We start from the raw sequence: 19,164 nt of genomic DNA, 5'->3' as shown, positions 1-19,164 counted from the left end.
TGCCACTTTCATCACATTTCCTAAGACAGACTTTTTAGAAAGATGCCGTCTTGGAAAGTGTCTAATGAAGTCAGTGACAACTGGTGCCATTCCTCCTTTCTCACCAGCTGCTGACGTGCTTTAGGTTTGCCCAGAGGCACAACGGAGGGGTTTAGTCTTCAAGGATTCAGCTGAAGGGGAAGCTGCCTGGCTGGGTTTTCAAGCAAGTTCTTCCCCAGAAAAGGTGGGCTTTAGGATCTGATAGTGCGGGGAGGCAAGTTCCTATGACTGACCCATATGCCCATGTTAATTAGCCTGTGAACACGCAAACACAGATCCTGCCAAGGAAAATTGGTCATGCATGTACAGGACACGATATCTGGGTTTTAAGCATGGATTGGAAATGGAAGTAGGCAGTGTACGGATTATGTACTCCAAGCACACGGGGAGAATCCTGCAGGTTGCTGGCACTGCAGTTATCTTACGATAAGCAAAAGCAACAGTGCCATCAGTGAGTAATATTTTCAGCATGTTTAATGTGGCAGAGTTAGTGTTTTTCCTAACAGCGCCCTTAAGGAACATGAGCAAAAGTCTGACCTTCACAGCAATCTTTTTATGTGCTTTTGTGTGATTAGTCGTGGCTTCCTGACAGAAATGACTTCTCGCTTAAACAGTTTGGTCAGTTCGCGTCTCGCTTCCTGAACTTCCCCAGCATCAGTGCGCAGTGCTTGAGTAAGTACTTGTGTACCTTCTAGGGAAGGCTAGGAAGAGCTCGTTAGTGACACTAGGAGCAAATTCTGCCCCAGCAATTGCAGGGAACTAATTTGATTCTTTTGTGTGGGAGTGGAATAAGATGTAGGGAGCCCATGCAGAGGGCAGGTACCCCAGAACTCTGCTCTGCAAGGTTTCTCTGCTCTTTGTGGCACCGGGTGGAGGGAGCTTTAGGGTCTGGAGGGGAGGATCAGGAGTGGGACAGGTAGATCTGCTGCTGTGTGAACCTGTCAACCACTGGAGGAGTGATGCAGGAGCTGTGAGCAATGCTGCAGTGATGGCTATGAGCAGCAACTCTGCTGGTTTGTGGCTTGGGAGAAAAGATTCCCAGTTACTCAAACAACCTGCTTGGGATGGGATTTGTCCTATAGCCAGCACGTGTTTATCTGACCGAGAGCCTGATTCTCCTCTTGTTGACGCTGGTGTAAATCAGGAGTAACTCTACTGACAGCAGTTTATATACCGGAGTTACAGCAATGGAAACAGGTGTGAATGAGACCAGACGCTAGACCGGTCTCTAAAACATCACCTGTAAAATGTGATGAGCATTGAATAATCAAATGACCATTGTAACTGGGTGCAGACAACACTGGAAAGATTATATGGTAGTCGTCACATTTACTGCTTATTCCACCTCGACAGAATGGCAATTAGAGCCGGCTGAATTCTCCAAATGATCCTCACAAACATGCGTTCGAAATTCTAAATGAATTTGGTTCATCTGGCAGCTCGTCTGTGTTGCTTTGTGCCAGTATTCTAGCAAGTGTGTTTCCTGCAGAGAATGTTTGTCACAACAGCCAGTTTTTAAGCACACATTGGAGAATTGTCACAAGCAGTGAATTTTGAATTTTCCAGTGTGAATATTTGCACTGCAATCCTGAGTCTATGTGCTATGCTCATCCAATCAGGGAACAGAAACTAGCCATATGATCTAGAGGTCATACCTAAAAGGTTGCTTTTTGAATGCCAAGTACTTGCACCAAACTTCTCATGAGTGGTCTATAGACCAAGAATTATCTGCAGAAATCACTTGGCAAATCATTTATTGAATAATGAATAAATAACGATCTGTTAAACAGATAATTAACAAATGCCAAAAGATTAATTTAATCTGTCAGAAAAATGCTATGGAATATTCCCCTGGCTCCCTGGTGAAATAAGCAGAAGATAATAATTATGTGATTGCAGTGTTTCAAAGGCAGCTGAATTCTGATTTGAATGCTTCTGCTACACCAGCCACAGGTGACCAGAGGTCTGTTGTCCAGAAACTGCTGAACCAAAGATAAAATAGACCTTTCTGGTGATAGGTGAGATGTCGTTGAATGAGTGTAATAGTGCAATTGAAATATATCCGGCTTTGTGCAGTTTGTAAAATGCGCACACGCTAGGTGATCGTTAGACTCCTCTTAATGATCGAGGAGTTATGTGTATTATGCAAGGTTTTCCCATTTTACTGCATTCAGAAGATGATTGGAGACACCATTCTTGTTAGACAAAAAATGGAATCTAGCGTTAGAGGTGAATTCAAAGAGCAATTTCCACTTAATATATATAGCAGCAAATAGGAGGAAAGCTGCTTAAAGATTACTTTAATGATGAATCGTTACAGGGCTCTCACCAGGTTGAAAAGCAATAAAAGTCAAAATGAAGTGGTAGGATTTAGTCACTGGAAAATATATAGAAAAGCTCCTGTATTCTAGACACAGGACTTACCCCCCATAGTTTTGTTTTGCTGTGGTGTACAAGAGTATCATCAAGTGGCTCTTAACCTCAAAGATACGATGGCAGCTACTCTCTATCATTTCTTGTTCCAGAAGGTTATTACCTCGGTTTGTTAGTAATTCTTAGTTTAAAGAAAACAATCAGTCGATACCAACAGATATGTCTCCTCTTTCAGCTGCAAATACTGTCATGTTCCTTTCCCCCTGTGTGCTGTCGTTTTATTACTAATTTTAATTAAATGCTGTAATTTCCCAAAGTCAGATTATTTTGAACTGTCATTTCAAACACACACATGACGCTAGCTGTATCACTGGGAATCATTAACTGTTCACGGACCCATAGCTTTGCTGTAAAGATGCAATGGCGCGAGTCCACGGATCATGCTACCTTTCTTCAGATGACATGGATTGTAACGGGTTTACTTTTGCTTAATGAAGGATGAATAGAAATGACATGGTTCTCAGCTGTTGGGTCCCATGTTCTGTCCCCAAGTCAACATGCACTAGACAAATGACATTGTCTTTCATGTCAGTTAACTCCAATCTTCTCTTTATAAATATTGTCTCAAATCTATAGTTTCTGCACAGAGGATAAATGGGAAGTGTAGCAGAGAGAAGCTGTTGTGCATTGACATCACCAGGTATTTGTTATTCGTGTAGTGTGAATGGAATGGATTTAGGATGTATTCTATTTTATCATCTAAAATGTTTCCACTTGAGGGCTACCGTCTGAGATTTCAGGCTGCGTAACGGGCATTTCACTTACTTGTCTAGCCTGGTATCAAACTAACATTTCCATCAGCACTTGGCTCTCTCGGGGAATATCACAGGTGTTACAGGATTTGGTAACCCAGTTCCTGCAGGCCAATTTGTAGAGCTCTTAGGGGGCTGAATAATTATTTTGGGCTCTGCCTCAGGCAATGAAGCCTCAGCTGGTGTCCCACCTCCGTCAGTGCTGTATGAAAACCTGACTGCCTGTTCCACGGCAATGACATCTGAAAGCACGGCCCTTTTGATTGTAGATCTAATGACATGGTATTGAAGGGCAGAAGGTGTTTTGCAGCTAAGGCTGTTCATTAGGCCATGACCCTGCAACAAGCTGAGTGCCTCCTGGGTGGGGCTGGGAATTCAGGGGACTCAGCACCTGGCAGGATCAGGCCCTTTGAGTTAAATGCTCTTTCAGATCTTGAATGACATAATTAATTGACAGCATAAAATGTAGCATTGCAGTCTGCGATGCCGATTCCCACCCTACCATCAAACAGCAGGCATACTTCCAATTTCGGATCCTGGTATTGTCAGAACTATTCTACGCAATTACATGAATAAACATCATACATATGAACATTCTTTGTTAAAAGTTAGTAATATCTTCCTGGTTTACAATTCTCTTATGCTGAAATGGAGTTAGGTACCCCCTGCCACCCTGGAGATAAAGTTGAATAAATACAATATTTGCTTTATTGGCATTCACAGATCTCCCATTCTCATCCTGCTTTTTATTCTGTATCTACTGGCTCATGTGGAAAACACAAATTTTTCCAAAGTAAGAAATATTAGTAAAATCTGTGTTCCATGTAACAAACTATCTCCTTTACTATTCTACCTACTAGGGACTCCACTGGCAGTCTTCACTCAGGCAAAGTTCTCATTGAATTATTTTGTTATTTTTGCACATGGGAGGGCTTCAGCATTTGGCCAGTGATGTCCTTCTTTGTCTTTCTGCAGCAGGTATAGCACAGAATTTTGGGCATTTATCGTCATGACTTGATAATAGCTGCTGGTTGCTAAAGAGTTACAAAAAGTTACCTAAAACGCTGAGTTAGAAGTTAGTTATTTGGATAATTAATATACAGCAGTTGTCCTTAAAAGCGATCATTTGCCAACAGTTAACATGCAACTGTTATCCAAGGTACCGTAGTTTTATTAGTCCTAATGGGGCCAGTGCAGGTCTCATTCATAAACTGCTGCTCTGTAGTTCCAATTTCGTTTCAGTATGAATCCTGTTTGGAAGACGCTTTAATTTGTTAGTTTTTATGGTGCCCAGTGTGGCAGTAAAAGCACAGTCGAGTCTGGAACACACACAGGAACATCTGTACCAAAAAGGACTCTGGCCATAATGATCTGCCTTTGTTATTTTTTATCCATAACCTTCCAGACTTGTCTAAGAGTGGGTTCAAGTGTAAACACTAAAGTGAATCCATACATCTGGATAAGTGTCAGGAGTACAGTAAATGTTGTGATGACATTAGTCGGAGATTTTAAAGAGCCCCTCGCGCTTCAGGAAGAGCAGTTCTGTACGTTCTACCTGATGACATCTTTTGCTCTCCTGGATCCCCTAGCTTCATTGCCATCAGGTCCTTCCCTCACAGGGGAGGACGGGTGGTTTTCTCTACTTTGCTGCTGCAACCTGGGCTTGCTTTTCAATGAGTTCTAGGGTCACTTTCCGGGACAGCCCCAGCTCCTTTCAAACACTGCACGAGCCACATGATCATGCCCAAATGAGCCCTCGAGCCTCCACTGCCACAGCATGGAGGGGAAGAGCCATGTGCGGGGTTTTCCCTTGCTGCCTGAGCCTGGCAGCGGGCATCCTGTGGGCTCAAACACACCCCAGGCCTTGCCAAGGGCTGCTCTTACCCTCCTCTGTACTGCTGTGTCTTGAGTGCATGAATCTTCCTAATGGATTTCCCAGGATTGACGGAAGAGCACCTGGTGCTGTGCTGTCCTAGCGCCTGCCTGAGACCAGCATCAGACTTCCCTATGAGTCATTCTACTAGTGGATTTGCCCATGACCAGGGCGAGAGAGGACGTGCTCCATGCTTACTTGACATTTAAAAAGGAGCTCCCAGGTCAGTGAGGGCCACTGCGATCTGTGTGACACAATCCTGGTCCTACAGGTCCCATGCACCTTGGAAGCCGTGTTTCTTGGTGCTGACAGTCAAAAGTCCACATACTGCTCGCTGCCTCACATCACAACAGCAGGGCGATTTTTCTCTTATTTTGCAATTTCTTAAGCTAAAGTGGGAGACTATTTTTGTAATAATCAGTCACCCATGAAACTGGGGTTAATGCACTCTGTCAATTGCTCTAGCCTTTGTATTTAGTCATTGTCACACAATTGTGCTAATATGTATGTATCCTTGGGTAATAACGAGTCAAATCCAAACAGAGTATAAATAGAACCAGCAGAATCCAGAGAGTATCAGTATGTCATGCTCCGTCATCCTTGGTAAAAGCAGGTTGCAATTTCAGTCTCTAAAGCAGAAGAAAAAGATGCACAAAGAAGGTGGGATTAGAACTTGAGTTTATGGATAGGGGGGACTGATCCCCAGGCCACTGAAGTCCATTGAATAATGGGCTTTGTTGTCAGCCCCATTGGGCCTAACTTTTCCAAGTATTTAGATACCTAAAGATGCAGAGAGGTGCCCAGTGGGATCTGCAGCAGCACCTGAGCAGGCGAGGCACCTCGCACTCATTGATTTCAATGGAAGTTAGGCATCTCATCTACTTGGGTGCTTCTGACAATCCCACTAGGTACCGATCTGCATCTTTAGGTGCCTAAATACCTTGGGAAATCTGGCCCATAGTGCTTAATGTGATAGGCACTTTAGACAGGCCCGTATCCCGATCAGCTTACAATCCTGGGAATGCATTCTGCAAACATTTAGTCACTGCTCTGTTGTTACTTCCACAGAGACCTGGTTAGGAGGAACCCCAAGCATGTAAATGTGTGCAGGATTGTGCCCTAGGCTGGGGTGCAGCATGCGCACGATGGGTTACAACGGAGGGGGAAGTCACAGAGCGACAGGAAGAGGGAGCTGTTTAGGTTTGTTCCCTACACATCTTCATGGTTCTGGTTTGGTTTATTTTATTTCTCTCAAATATGGAGACTAAGAAGAAATCAATGAGGCCAATCCCCCGACCATGTGAAGAGGTCAGAACTGGGGGACGAAAGTATAAAAATGGAATTAAAATTCACGCAAAGACTACATTAAAACAGTAGCAGTCAGCAGGGCTGTCTTTCATCAAGGCAATAGATCGAATAGGTGCGGGCTGCTATGTAAATCCAAGGCCTGAACAGTTTAATTAGGGAGGTAACGTTGCTGACTTTGGCCCTCTAACTCAACACTTAACATCTCTTTTTCATTTGGGTCTCTCTCTCTTACCAGCACTCCCCCAATTAAGCCTGAATTTAAATAGTCAACCACACTGAAAGCAGTGAGATTTATTCCCTGGTGATGGTCAGATTTGCTGATAAAACATCAGAGGGGAAGAATTTTTAATTGAGTATTTTTATGCAACCTCATCTGTCTTCATGATAGAGAGTTTTTTGTTTTGATTTGGACTTTTTATTTTTATATCAGGAAAAGTTTTGGAGAAATCCTTGAAACTTTTATCTCAAGAATAAAGCACAAAAGGATAATGGTAAATACGTCAACACTAATGCTCATAAAGTAATAGAAATTAAAGATGACAAAACCAGTGGGGCTCAATTCATCTCTATTGGGGCTCTTTCCATTCACTACAATGGGAGCATGATCAGACATTATTCATAGCCCACTGAAGTCAGTAGGGGTCTTCCACTGATTTGAATCAGGCTCTAAGGAGTCTATGCCATTTTAGCTACTGCAGGATTTTTCCCTGGTGGTATGTACTTCATCTTGATTACAAAAGCAAGCTGGCTTAGAGGAGATGTGAAGACAGCTATTAGCCACCCCCCGCCAATATATACCAAATAGAAAAAAGGAGAAGTTGGTAGTAATTAATATAAATCAAAAGCTAGGAATTGTAGAAAATTGATAAGGGATGCCAATGGATGCAGGGAGAAATCTGTGGGCAGCAGAGTTAAGAACAAAAAGAAGGATTTTTTAAAAGTATATTAGTAACAAAAAGAATCCTACCCATGATATTGGTGCATTACTAGACGGAAGTGATAGACTGATCAATAATAATTCAGAAAAGGCAAAAGTGTTCAATAAACATTTCTGTTCTGTATTTGAGAAATACGGATTATGTCATCAGATCATATGATGATGAAACAGTTTCTATTGCAAAATAAGTAACTTGGGATGTTAAATAGCAGCTACTAAAGTTTAGTAGCGTGGGGGAGCGGCCAATAAAGAAGAGGACATGTCGCTGACAGAGTGTGATCTGGATCACTTGGTAAAATAGGTGCAAGAAAACAATATGAGTTTTCAGAGGGGTAGCCGTGTTAGTCTGAATCTGTAAAAAAACAACAGAGGGTCCTGTGGCACCTTTAAGACTAACAGAAGTGAATGCCCACTTCATCAGTATTGCATCTGACGCAAGTCTGATGAAGTGGGTATTCACCCACGAAAGCTTATGCTCCAATACTTCTGTTAGTCTTAAAGGTGCCACAGGACCCTCTGTTGCAATATGAGTTTTAATACCATCAAATGTAAAGTTACATCTCTAGGAACAAAGAATGCAGGCCATACCTACAGGACGGGGGACTGTATCCTGGGAAGCAGGGACTCTGAAAGAGACTTGTTTGTCATGGTGTGTGATGAACATGAGCTCCCAGTGTGACACTGTGGCCAAAAGGGCTAACTGATCCTTGGATGCATAAACAGTGGACTTTTGAGTGGGTGTGGAGAGGTTTATTATCTCTGTATTTGGCACTGGTGCAACTGCTCCTAGAATCCCGCATCCAGTTCTGATGTCTGCAATGAAAGAAGAATGGTGATAAATTGGAGAGGGTTCAGAGAAGAGCCATGAGAACAGGTCAGAAAGTTGAAATGTTAAAAAGTAAAGGGTAGGCAAATAGTTTCCCTCCCAGCTCCAGCCTAGGTTTAATATCAGCACATTTCATCTGGGGTTTTAGTGCCTCTGCCTGGTGGTGTTGAGGCTAATTACTGTTGTGTGAGGAAATCATATCAGACAGTCCCTTGCTGGGATTCTAACCTTCTATCATATGTAACAAACCTTGGTTAAGAGAGAATTAAGGTTGCTGTGACAGAACAGTGCCTTACATAAGAACGGCCGTACTGGGTCAGCCAAAGGTCAGTCTAGCCCAGTATCCTGTCTTTTGACAGTGGCCAATTCCAGGTGCCCCAGAGGGAATGAACAGAACAGGGAATCGTCAAGTGACCCATCCCCTGTCACCCATTCCCAGCTTCTGGCAAACAGAGGCTAGGGACAACATCCCTGTCCATCCTGGCTAATAGCCATTGATGGACCTATCCTCCATGAACTTACCTAATTCTTTTCTGAACCCTGTTATAGTCTTGGCCTTCACAACATCCTCTGGCAAGGAGTTCCACAGGTTGACTGTGCGTTGTGTGAAGAAGTACTTTCTTTTGTTTGTTGTAAACCTGCTGCCTATTAATTTAATTGGATGACCCCAGCTCTTGTGTTATGAGAAGGAGTAAATAACACTTCCTTATTTACTTTTTCCACACCAGTCATGATTTTATAGACCTGAATCATATCCCCGCATTAGCCACTCTTTTTCAAGCTGAAAAGTCCCAGTCTTATTAATCTCTCCTCATTACGGAAGTAGTTCCATACCCCTAATCATTTTTGTTGCCCTTTTCAGAACCTTTTTTGAGACGGGGAACTACATCTGCACGCAGTATTTGAGATGTGGGTGTACCATGGATTTATAGAGAGATAATGATATTTTCTGTCTTATTATTTACCCCTTTCTTAATGATGCCCAACATTCTGTTCGCTTTTTTGACTGCCGCTGCTCATTGAGTGGATGTTTTCAGAGAACTATCCATAATGACTCCAAGATCTTTCTTGAGTGGTAACAGCTAAGCTAGACCCTTCTGCTTCTCATGCCCTTCCTCAGCGTGGGACTTCCAAAACCAGAGCTCAACCATCAGCAAACCAGGCAATGCTAAGCTAATGTGTCCCTGCACATGCCCAATAAGAGCCCGAGTGTATATTTTTCAAGATATTAACAGTTGTGATGTTGATTAGAGCATAGAATTGTAATGAAACATGATTGCTCCATTGACTGAAAACATCTGGCAGTGGGAATATTGGGTGAGGTCCCTTTTTCAACCCAAGAATCAATACTTTTCCAAGACAAGGTGAAGTGTTTTAGTCTGTGTTGAATCCTGAAAATAACAGACCCCATTAACTGGAGATTTAAGCTGCTTTTCGCTGGCTGCTGCTGGCTGTAGTTTTTATGATCGTTCTCTTTTTATATCTTCAATTTGTATTGTACAATTTATGTTGATTTAGCTGGTGCCTGAGTCTGCTTGAGAAGGTTGTCTCACCTCCGGCTGCTGATTTAAATTTTTCAAGGGGAGAGAGGGAAGATCTCTTTCCTTTCTTTCATCTCTCTCTCTGCTGCAGCACGGCCAGTGCTGTGTTGCCTTCCCGGCTGCCGCAGTGACGTGCTGTTCTGGAGAGCAGGGGGAAGAGAAGAGCAGTTGTTGCCCTGTCTGGTGAATCGGCACTTGTGCAGTCCTCAAGGAGGCAGCATTTGCCTACTCTGCTGATGAAGGGCTAGGCTCCGTCTGCATATGTGGGTCTCCAGTGCTGTCAGCAGAATTGGTTTTGATGATAAAGACAATTTTTCCTGAGGAAAAGTCAAAGGTTTGTATTGTTGTCTTGGCAAAGGAGTTGGCTTGTTGATGAGCGACATGTTGTGACACTGTTTGGCCCATAGCGGAGAGGCTGCAGCAGGGACTGCTGTCGACATGGGCTGTAGTGCAAATCATTGTACCGTCTTCCCCTGGATGAGCGGGTCTTTGAGACACACCAGAACCTATTAAGGAGCGTGTGCATCATGGGTGGAAAGGCTATTCCCACACGAGTTCCAGCCCAGTGGCATGATATTTGGACACATGTTCCTTTTGTTGTTTTTAATTGGTACCAAACGTTTTGGATCCTTTTTCAAAATGAACCAGAGTGTTTTGAGACTATCCATTTCCTACTCCGGCACATAGCACCTCCCCTCTTCCCAGGGTGGTTGAGGGTGCTTAGCACCTTGGGCGGAAAAGGTTTTAAATGAATGAATGTTTTAATTATGAAAAATAATCATTAAACATTTATAGGCATTTTCATGTTGTTGGTATCACTGGTTTTACATTATATCAGGAAACTTTGCATGTCATTACTGGAGGCGAAGTGCTATATGTAATTATTGGGTAGTGTCACCTAGCCAGTTGTAATTGATTTGTAAAGAACCTGGGGGGGTATGTAATGTGCAGGATGCTAGGGCGTCATGCTAAGAAAGGTGTCACACACATTTCCTTTACATTTTCAAGTATGCCTCATTCATCAGAGTGTGTCTGAATGAGAGTCCAGCTGGTCAATATTGTGAGAATACGAATGCCTCTTGCCTGTCTCCAGGACGGTAGGTAAAATGAGAGGAGGTGTCACGCTGAGATTCGTGCCCCTCTCCTGAAGAGATGTTGAGTGTAGATGGATTTCAGTTACCTGCGGTGGATGAGTAAGTCCTGACATTCCAAATCAACTTCCGCTCTGGGAGTTGAGCTATGAGAAATAAGGTGACTAACTTTACACCAAGAGCCCATAGGGAAAACAAACATGTATCACTTTTGTGGGAGGCATTCTAACGCAGTTTTGGATTGCTCTCCAATTTGTGTCATGTTCAGACTTAGCAAGCTTAGCTAATCATGCAAATCTAATGATCTGCAGGTCATCCTTACTGGCTATGACTGAACGAAAGAACAGATTCTAATGCCAATGACAGAGTGAACCTTTCTTACTGTTCACGTAATGTTCTTCTGCAGCAGTCTCAGCATTCTCAGACAGCTCTTCCTCTCTTGATTTGAGCTAAGGCATAACCTATCAACCATACCATCACGGCTCGAACAACACTTTGTCAGTCCACTTTCAAACTGTACCGTGTTCTCTTACAATCTTGCAAAAGTCAAGAACAGCTGGAGGTGAGCCAGATGATCACAGTACAATATCGCTCACTTGAAATGGGGTGTTTGGGTTTGTTTTTCGTTTTGAGACTTCTGGAGAAAAGGTTTGTATCTGGAGATCAGTAGAATATTCTCTGTCACTAAGTGCTTCTCCCAGGCTTTTCCTGTTCACTGCTGGCTGCTTGAGGAAAGAAGAGGGAAAATATCGATCAGTGAAATCCCTAGTGGTTTGAAAATGCCTGGGTGTTGCAGAGCTGTTGATCCCAGTGGAGATGGATGGCATGGAGGACAAGCTTTAACACTGTTCTATCACTGTCTGGGATTGAGGAGGCTAGTCAAGGAAAGTTATTTGTGTGTTATAGATAAAGTAGAATAAAAAAGTGTCATCTCGCATTTTCCAATAGCATAGAAGGGATGCCATTTCCTGCACGAGCGGCCATGTTTGTTGCTAGGAATGCAGACATTGTCTCCGGAAAACCCGGAAGAAACAAATGATTACCAGAGATGAATGGCATCATAATTCCATCATTCTTTTCTTTTATACAAGCCACTGCCATACACAAGCCATGGCAATGAAGGCAGATCTCATTCTGAAAACATTGCGAGTTTTGGATGGATTCTGGGGATAATGTAATTAGTATTACCAGTTCTTTGGCTTTCAGAAAGGGCTGTTATCGATGCTGTATAGTTACAGGTTCTGTGGGCCAAGTCAGAGCCTCTAAAGGACCCGGTTGTTGGGCCAGTTCCCATTTGTTGCAGTGTTTTTCAGGACTGAGTTTTGGAACAAAATGAAACTCGTCATTTCAATGCAGTCTCTGAAGTTTGTCACAGTAGCTACAAAGTCAAACTTCCCACTGGATGGAGACTTCTTTGAGGATCGTTGTCACAGCCGAGGGCAGGCTAAAGAAAGAGTTTGTGTGTGGCTTTACCAAATACCGACCACATGATTTTTATGTTGCTGTTAGTTTGTTCATCATCTACCTATGAATATCAGATGAGAATGCAGGCCTCAAAATAGCGATGATTTCTTTAACTCTAAGAATGTGTGGGGTTGAGGTGAGTGATGCATCCTAGGTTACTGGCTGGCTCCTTAAATCAAAACATTGTAGAGAGCTGCATAGGAAGGAGCTGTATTGAACATGTCTGCACTATATGAGTATTCACACAGCTCTGAATAAACTCCCGAGTCCTGTCCCAGCATGCACTGGGCTCCATGTAAAATCTGAAAAGGATTCACTAGAGAAAGTTTCTTCTTTGGGTGTTCTGAAATTCTTGTCAGCAGCCTGGAGAGGATGTCTCTGTAGGTTATTGCAGCAAATGGTGCTCTGACGAGACCGAACGTGTTCTGAATGTGCTGCCAAAGGCATGAGGGGGAGAGAAGGCTGCCACTACCATGTTATCCTTAGTACACAAACTTATCTCAAGTCTGCTGCTGGAGGGCTGCTAGGCCTGAAGAGAGAAGAGAATCCTTTCTACCTCAAACCAAGTGAAAACGCTCCACAGAATAGCACCAGCCTGCTTTGCCCTGCATTCGAAATACTGTCTGGAGACGCCGGCTTTGAAGGACCATCTCCATGTTCGGTGTTTGTACAATGCTCTGCGCACTGGAGCCCTGGTTCATGACGAGGGCTTGTAGGTGACACAGTAACACAAACAGTGATGATAAACGTGCCCTCTTCTGATTACATGCTGCAAAATGCCCACATGCAGTTTGGAAGGGAAACTGGGAGCCACAGTTTGATCTCACACATGTCTTTGCTGAAATGCTTTATTTCCTGATTTTAGCCATTGTGTGACAGGGTTTTGTTAGTGCTTATAACAAGAAGAAAGTCAATTAAAATCTCAGTTTTGGAGGCAAGAACAAGAATCACTAGAGGAATTGTTATAGGGTGGCCCACCTGGAGCGCCCTCCTGGGGCAGGCTGCAGCACGGTGGGCATGCCTGCCTCAATTTCCCTCCTTTAGAGTCCCCCAAAGTATAAGTGTAGCCCTTTGGGGTTCATTTATTATAAGAGTCCCATGCATATGAAGCCACAACAAAACAGGTGCCAGCGCTAGAGTCCAGAAACTCCCCCAGCATAGTCCTTACCTTATTGCGCATGCAATAGACAGTCACCGTGCCCAGGCTCCCCAGCCCAGCCCTGGCACCCTGCACCATGCCTCAGCCCCCCTCACCCCACCCCAGCTCTCTGGTGCACTCTGGTCCCCCCACTGCGCCCTGGCACAGCCCCGGTGTCCCTCTCCCTGCCCCGACTCCCCAGCACAGCCCTGGTGTCCTGCACCCCTCCCTGGCACACGGCGTCTCACACCCCAGCTCTCCGGCACAGCCCTCTCCTGTCCTTGTACCAGTATAGCCACCCCACTCTTCCCAATGGGAACCCCCACAGCCTCTGTGCCAGGAGCATCCCTCACGCCTCCAGCCCTCTCATGCTTCCTTTGCATCCAGCTTCCCGGCCCTGGAGACATCAGCGAGGAAGCCCCTCTGCTGCTCCCCTGCCTTCAGCCGTCTCTGACCCTTGGGGACAGCTCTTCGGATTAGAGCCAGCAGGTAACCCCTCTGCGGCTGCTCCTGCCTCCAGCCCTCTAGCCTTGGCTCTATGGCTTGGGGACCCCAGTCAGCAACCCCCTCCTGCTGGCTCGCCTGCCTTCAGCCTTCCCCCAGGTTCCAAAACAGAGCGTCTCCTAGCAAATTCCTCCCTCTTCCCAGCGAGCTGCAAAGAGCGTTTTCCTGACTCTCACCAGGACTCCCCCACACTGCACTGGGTCTCTTTCTCACCCTCTCTTCTTGTCTCTGGTTCTCCCTGGTCCTTCATAGCCCCCAGCTGCTGCCTTTCCTCTTAACTGGCCAATTGGCAGCAGCTGCTCTGCCACCGGGGCACACTGACAGCCCAGCCACCCTGTGACAAGGGTCTTGTCGTAAACAGCTAAACTACCCCCTTTACAACCTCCGTGTATATGTCTGTCTTGACCGCGTCTCTCTTGCATCTACAGCAGTTGTACTGACCCCTCAGTCCTGCTCTTGCTCCAATCCAGCTAATTGCATCCGAAGGAGGAGGCCTGGACTTAAATGGGAGTCTTTGCTGCATAAGGGCTGTAGGATCAGATTTTAAATAGGGCTGGCTATTGGTGTCGTTGCTATCCGAGGGATAGACGGGTATGACTCATGGTGTCATAAATACTATTGCTATTAACTACGCATCCAAGGGAAATCATATGAAATTATATATTTGTCAGGGTTCTTCTCTCTAATGGCCTAACTTCAAAATAGAAAAGCTTCATTATGCATTCTGAATAGCTAAACGTCCTCATTGGCCAGATAGATTAAATTAATAGTGTTCCTGAATTCTATGAATGGTTCCTGGGTCTTTTAAACAAGTAGGGCAGTATTTGTCATTCCTCTTTAATCTGACCATAAAACATTGTGAGCTATTCCAGGATACGCCACGTTATCTGCAATCTGACCTACCCATGCTAATCCCAAATCAGAATCTAGTTGTAGGGAACTCCAACTTTTCCTTGGTGTGGGACACGTTCTTATCCAGAGATTGCCTTGTGCGCCTCCTGCTTTCCCACTCCCAAACACACAGACAGCCCCTCCCATTTGCAAGTGCACAAGATCCCTGTGGCAAATGCAACACTCGTCTGGGTGGAAAAGTGCCATTGGGAAAGGAGTCGGTTCATTTTAAGCTTCTTTTACTGCGAGTATCGGTTGGATAGACGTCGGAGAGCCACCAACATGTGCCCATCCAGCTCTGCATGGACCACAGACAGAAAACCTCTAGTCCAGCTAACAGACCACTAGAGTGTGAACATTGCAAATAGAAGAGCCCGTCAGAGAGACATGAATAGAGGATGGCATTAACGTGAGCTGCAAGGAACACTGATTGGGAATAGCAGAAGTGTTAAACTGGAACACGTTGTGGCGGCCAGAGGAAAACGAAAACCAGCGGCTTACTATTGATTAACAGTTTTCACTGATACGTTATGGAAATCCCAAAAGGGATGACTTATTTTTTCCTGCTTTGTTTCTTTAACTTTATTATTTGTTATTGTTGTTTACATTACAACAGCATTCAGTCTCCGCCTGAGTTTGGGGCCCCTTGTGCGAAGCACTGTACATACACACGGTGACAAAGGGTTTACATTTTAATAGACAAGACGGACCAAGAGTGAGTGAAAGGAAGTGGCAGTATCCTCGTTTTATTGCTGGGGAGCGAGGGCACAGACAGATTAATGGAGTCCACGGCCACAAGAGACCAGTCTGACTTCCTGTACAACACAGGCCAGCGGACTGCCCCCGGATCGTTCCTTTGGAACTTTAAAAAATCCAGTGTTGATTTAAAAATGGTCAGGTGGAGAGTTCACGATGACCCTTGGGAATTGGTTCCAATGGCTAATTACCCTCACTGTTAAAAAAAAATTGTCTTAGTTCCACTCTGAATTTGTCTAGCTTCAACTACCAGCCCCCAGATCATGTGAGACCTTTCTCTGCTAGACTGAAGAGCCTGTTATCAAATATGTGTTCCCCGGGTAGGTAATTACAGACTGTGATCAAGCCACCCCTTAACCTCCTCTTTGTGAAGCAGAATTGTGGGCACCAGAGCTGGACACAGGATTCCAGCCAGGGTCACCCCCTCGTCTGGGTGCAGGTCGCTGCTGTGCTGGAAGTGCCTGGTCCGTGACGCTAGAGTCTCCCAGCAATCCAGACCGTCGCTTTGTGGGGATAGGAGTTTAGCAGGGACTCCGTGTGTGGCACTGCTTTTCTCAGCTTCCAAACCCAACTAGGCTGAAGGCTAAACTCTGTCAGGTTGCCCCCTCGCTGCAGGCTGGGTAGCCCTGGCTTTTCACTGGACCAGGGAGCTGCTTGTCCAGATGCCATACAGAGAACTCCCGTTTGGCCTCAGCAGGGTTCCTAGTCGCTCCCCGCCATGACTCCAAGCTTGCTGAGAAATGGTGTCAGCGGGCCCTGGCAGCCACTTTGGTTGCAGTCCTGTTGGTAGAGCCCCGTACATCAGTGGCTCTCAACCTTCCCAGAATGCTGAATCCCTTTCAGGAGGCTGATTTGTCTTGTGTACCCCAAGTTTCACCGCAATTAAAAACTACTTGCTTACAAAATCAGACCTAAAAATACAAGTGTCACAGCCACACTATTACTGGAAGATTGCTACTTTCTCATTTTCACCATACAATTACAAAATACACCAATTGGGATATAAAGCTTGTACTTACATTTCCGTGTATAGGACAGAGCAGTACAAACAAGTCATTGTGTGAAATTTTAGTTTGTACGGACTTCGGTAGTGCTTTTTATGGAGCCGCTTGTACCCCCGGCAGAGCTCTGTGTACCCCCAGAGGTATGCATACCTCTCCTTGAGAACCACTGCCCTAGGGGGTCATTCTGGCCCCCCAAGAGCTGGCAAACTCCAAGTGGGCGTTGCACATTCATTCATTCATTCATTCATTCAACACGTTCATTAAAAAGAGAAGATTCTCTTCCCATGGGCTGCACTTAAAAAATATCTCGTATCTAGTGAGATGAATTCTTATATGCAAATAGCAACAAAAGAAATAAAATATAAACCTTTTTTCATTACAACAATGTAGCGCCTTTTGGAATGGGGAATGATCACGTACATTAACTCACCTAATTGGTCATGAAAGGGCATATGCAAAATAATAGATGATCAAAAGAGGCAGGCAAGGTTTTGTGCTCATAATGTCACGATGATCAGGGGTGTGTAGATCAGCATTAATATCCGTGTCCCATTCTACTGGCATCCTCAGTGGTACCACCAAACAGCTTCAAGCAGCTCTCTCCCTTCATTCATTCCAACAACGGCTGTTGTAATCAAAGAGAATATCAGTAGCAGATGAAAGCCTATTTTAATGATGCTGAGGCAGAAATACTAATTATCTTAAAGGGATTAGGAAGCGAAATGTTGTTTTAACTACTTACAGATATTAATTGCGACATGAATAGCCACTTTCCCTACATGCCTTTTCAGTAAGGAAAAAACACTGCACACCAGGTGACTGAAAATACGATACGGTGGCAGAATTGGCAGCCTTTTTGTAGTGGTCCTTAGACTGTGAAGACATACTGTGGTTTTGTGTCTCTCTAATAACATAGGTTATTTGCATCTGAATATGTGTGTTAAGTTCGTTAGATGTAGTCAAGGCCCGTTTATTATCAGTATGAGGAATTATGTTCTCTATTGGTTTATACTGATTTGGATTAGTTTTAAGAGAGCTGCTCATGGTGCTTTAGATCATACATGAAGGGTGATATGTAAAAACCTCAAAGACCTGACACGTTAACTCTGCTATAGGAACTGCCAGACTGAATCAGACTCGAGGGCCAGCAGGTCCAATGTCCTGTGTCCAGACATAGCACAGGAAGGTGCAAGAACCCTGCAGCAGCGGCTGCGGGATAATCATTAGGTCTCCTCCTTGTCCTCACTAGTTAGAGATTGGCTTATAACACTGTGGTGCACTGGATGTGTGTATGCACATGCATGGGTGAGGGGTGCTGTCCCACACACAGGGGCAGCATGAAAGAGTGCCCGGAGAGAAGGTTATCGGGGAGAGGATGGGGATGTGGTGGAAGGGAGGGGAGCAAAGAGATACGGAGGGAGCAAAGTTTTTTTTTCTCTCTCTCTTTTTATGCTGTTTTGTGGCTGCCATTTACATGTATAAAATTCTAAAGGGAAACAATCAGTGTGAAATCTGGTCCGTTTAAAAATGAGTTAAAGGTTGTTTCAGGTATGACAGCTGCCCTTGACTCCCCCTGTGAATTTTTGAGGTCTGAATCATCCTTTTGTATTTTAACAAGTGTTTTCTATCCTCTGTGGCTGTGTGAAAGTCCCACACAAACAGGGGAAACTGACGGAGGATACGAGGGAAACCATGCAACGGACTGTATGCAAAGTACTGAACCAATAGAAAATAGAAGTTTTGATGGTATCAGGAAGGCCATTACGAGCCAGGACAGCTGTTTTACCAATGGGACCTAGGCAAAGGGCAGACTGGCGCCATTGAAATCAGTGGGAGTCTCGTCATTGATTTCATCGGAGCCAGCATTTCACCCCAAGTGTCTGCAAAGCTGGCAGACTAAGGAAGGCACCCCATGACTTCACCACGCTCCCAGATTCCATGGGCTGTCCCTACAGAACACACAGTGTTTGCTTGTGAAAGAGCTGGAGGATGAGTAGCTGGTCCCCAGGGTTCCTTCCTGACGATTTTACCCCACTCTTGTCCAGTGCTGCTGAACCCTGGGGGGGTGCTGGGGTGTACCTGGCAGCACCTCCCTCTGTTGTGGGCTAGAGAACAGATACCACTGAGACAGCGGCTCACCAGACTCCGGGATGTTTTCCTCGTGCTGTAGGAATTCCAGTCGTGCTCCCCTGGGGTGTGAGGTAGGGAGCTCACCACCATTTTTATCCTGTGTCATGGCAAAAAAAAGAAAAGACGATTTTACTCAAATGAAACATTGGTGCCATTGAACTCATTTCTGCACTCAGCTAAGTATATATTCCCCATGGCTTCGGCGGGAGTTGCACAATTGTACCTGAGGGCTTGACATGGCCTCTGAACTCAAGAGAGAGACTGCCATTTACCTCCTTGTGGGACCTGGCTCAGGCTTTAAGGGCAGGGCAGGGCTTATATGGGATCATGTTACCTGGAAGCAGGCGGGAAGGAAAGACAGGAGTATTGCCACCAGGGAATGGCATATCCAATTCTTGGGTTTTCTAATCATCGCTTTCCATGATCTGACAGCAGTAACCGTTCTATGACACTACTGCAGAAAGCCCCTTGACTTTG

At 44.9% G+C, this 19,164-nt stretch overlaps 1 protein-coding gene across 3 annotated transcripts in view; it reads left to right on the top strand.

Moving 5' to 3' along the window:
- The window catches only part of HTR2C (5-hydroxytryptamine receptor 2C), a 574,451-nt gene that overhangs the window by 193,643 nt on the left and 361,644 nt on the right, over positions 1 to 19,164 (top strand). The window lies entirely within an intron of this gene.

Source organism: Chrysemys picta, chromosome 9, assembly GCF_011386835.1.
Source record: "Chrysemys picta bellii isolate R12L10 chromosome 9, ASM1138683v2, whole genome shotgun sequence".
NCBI classification, from domain to species: Eukaryota; Metazoa; Chordata; order Testudines; family Emydidae; genus Chrysemys; species Chrysemys picta.
Note: the sequence above shows the minus strand (reverse complement) of the source record. Positions and strands in the feature narration are given on the sequence as shown.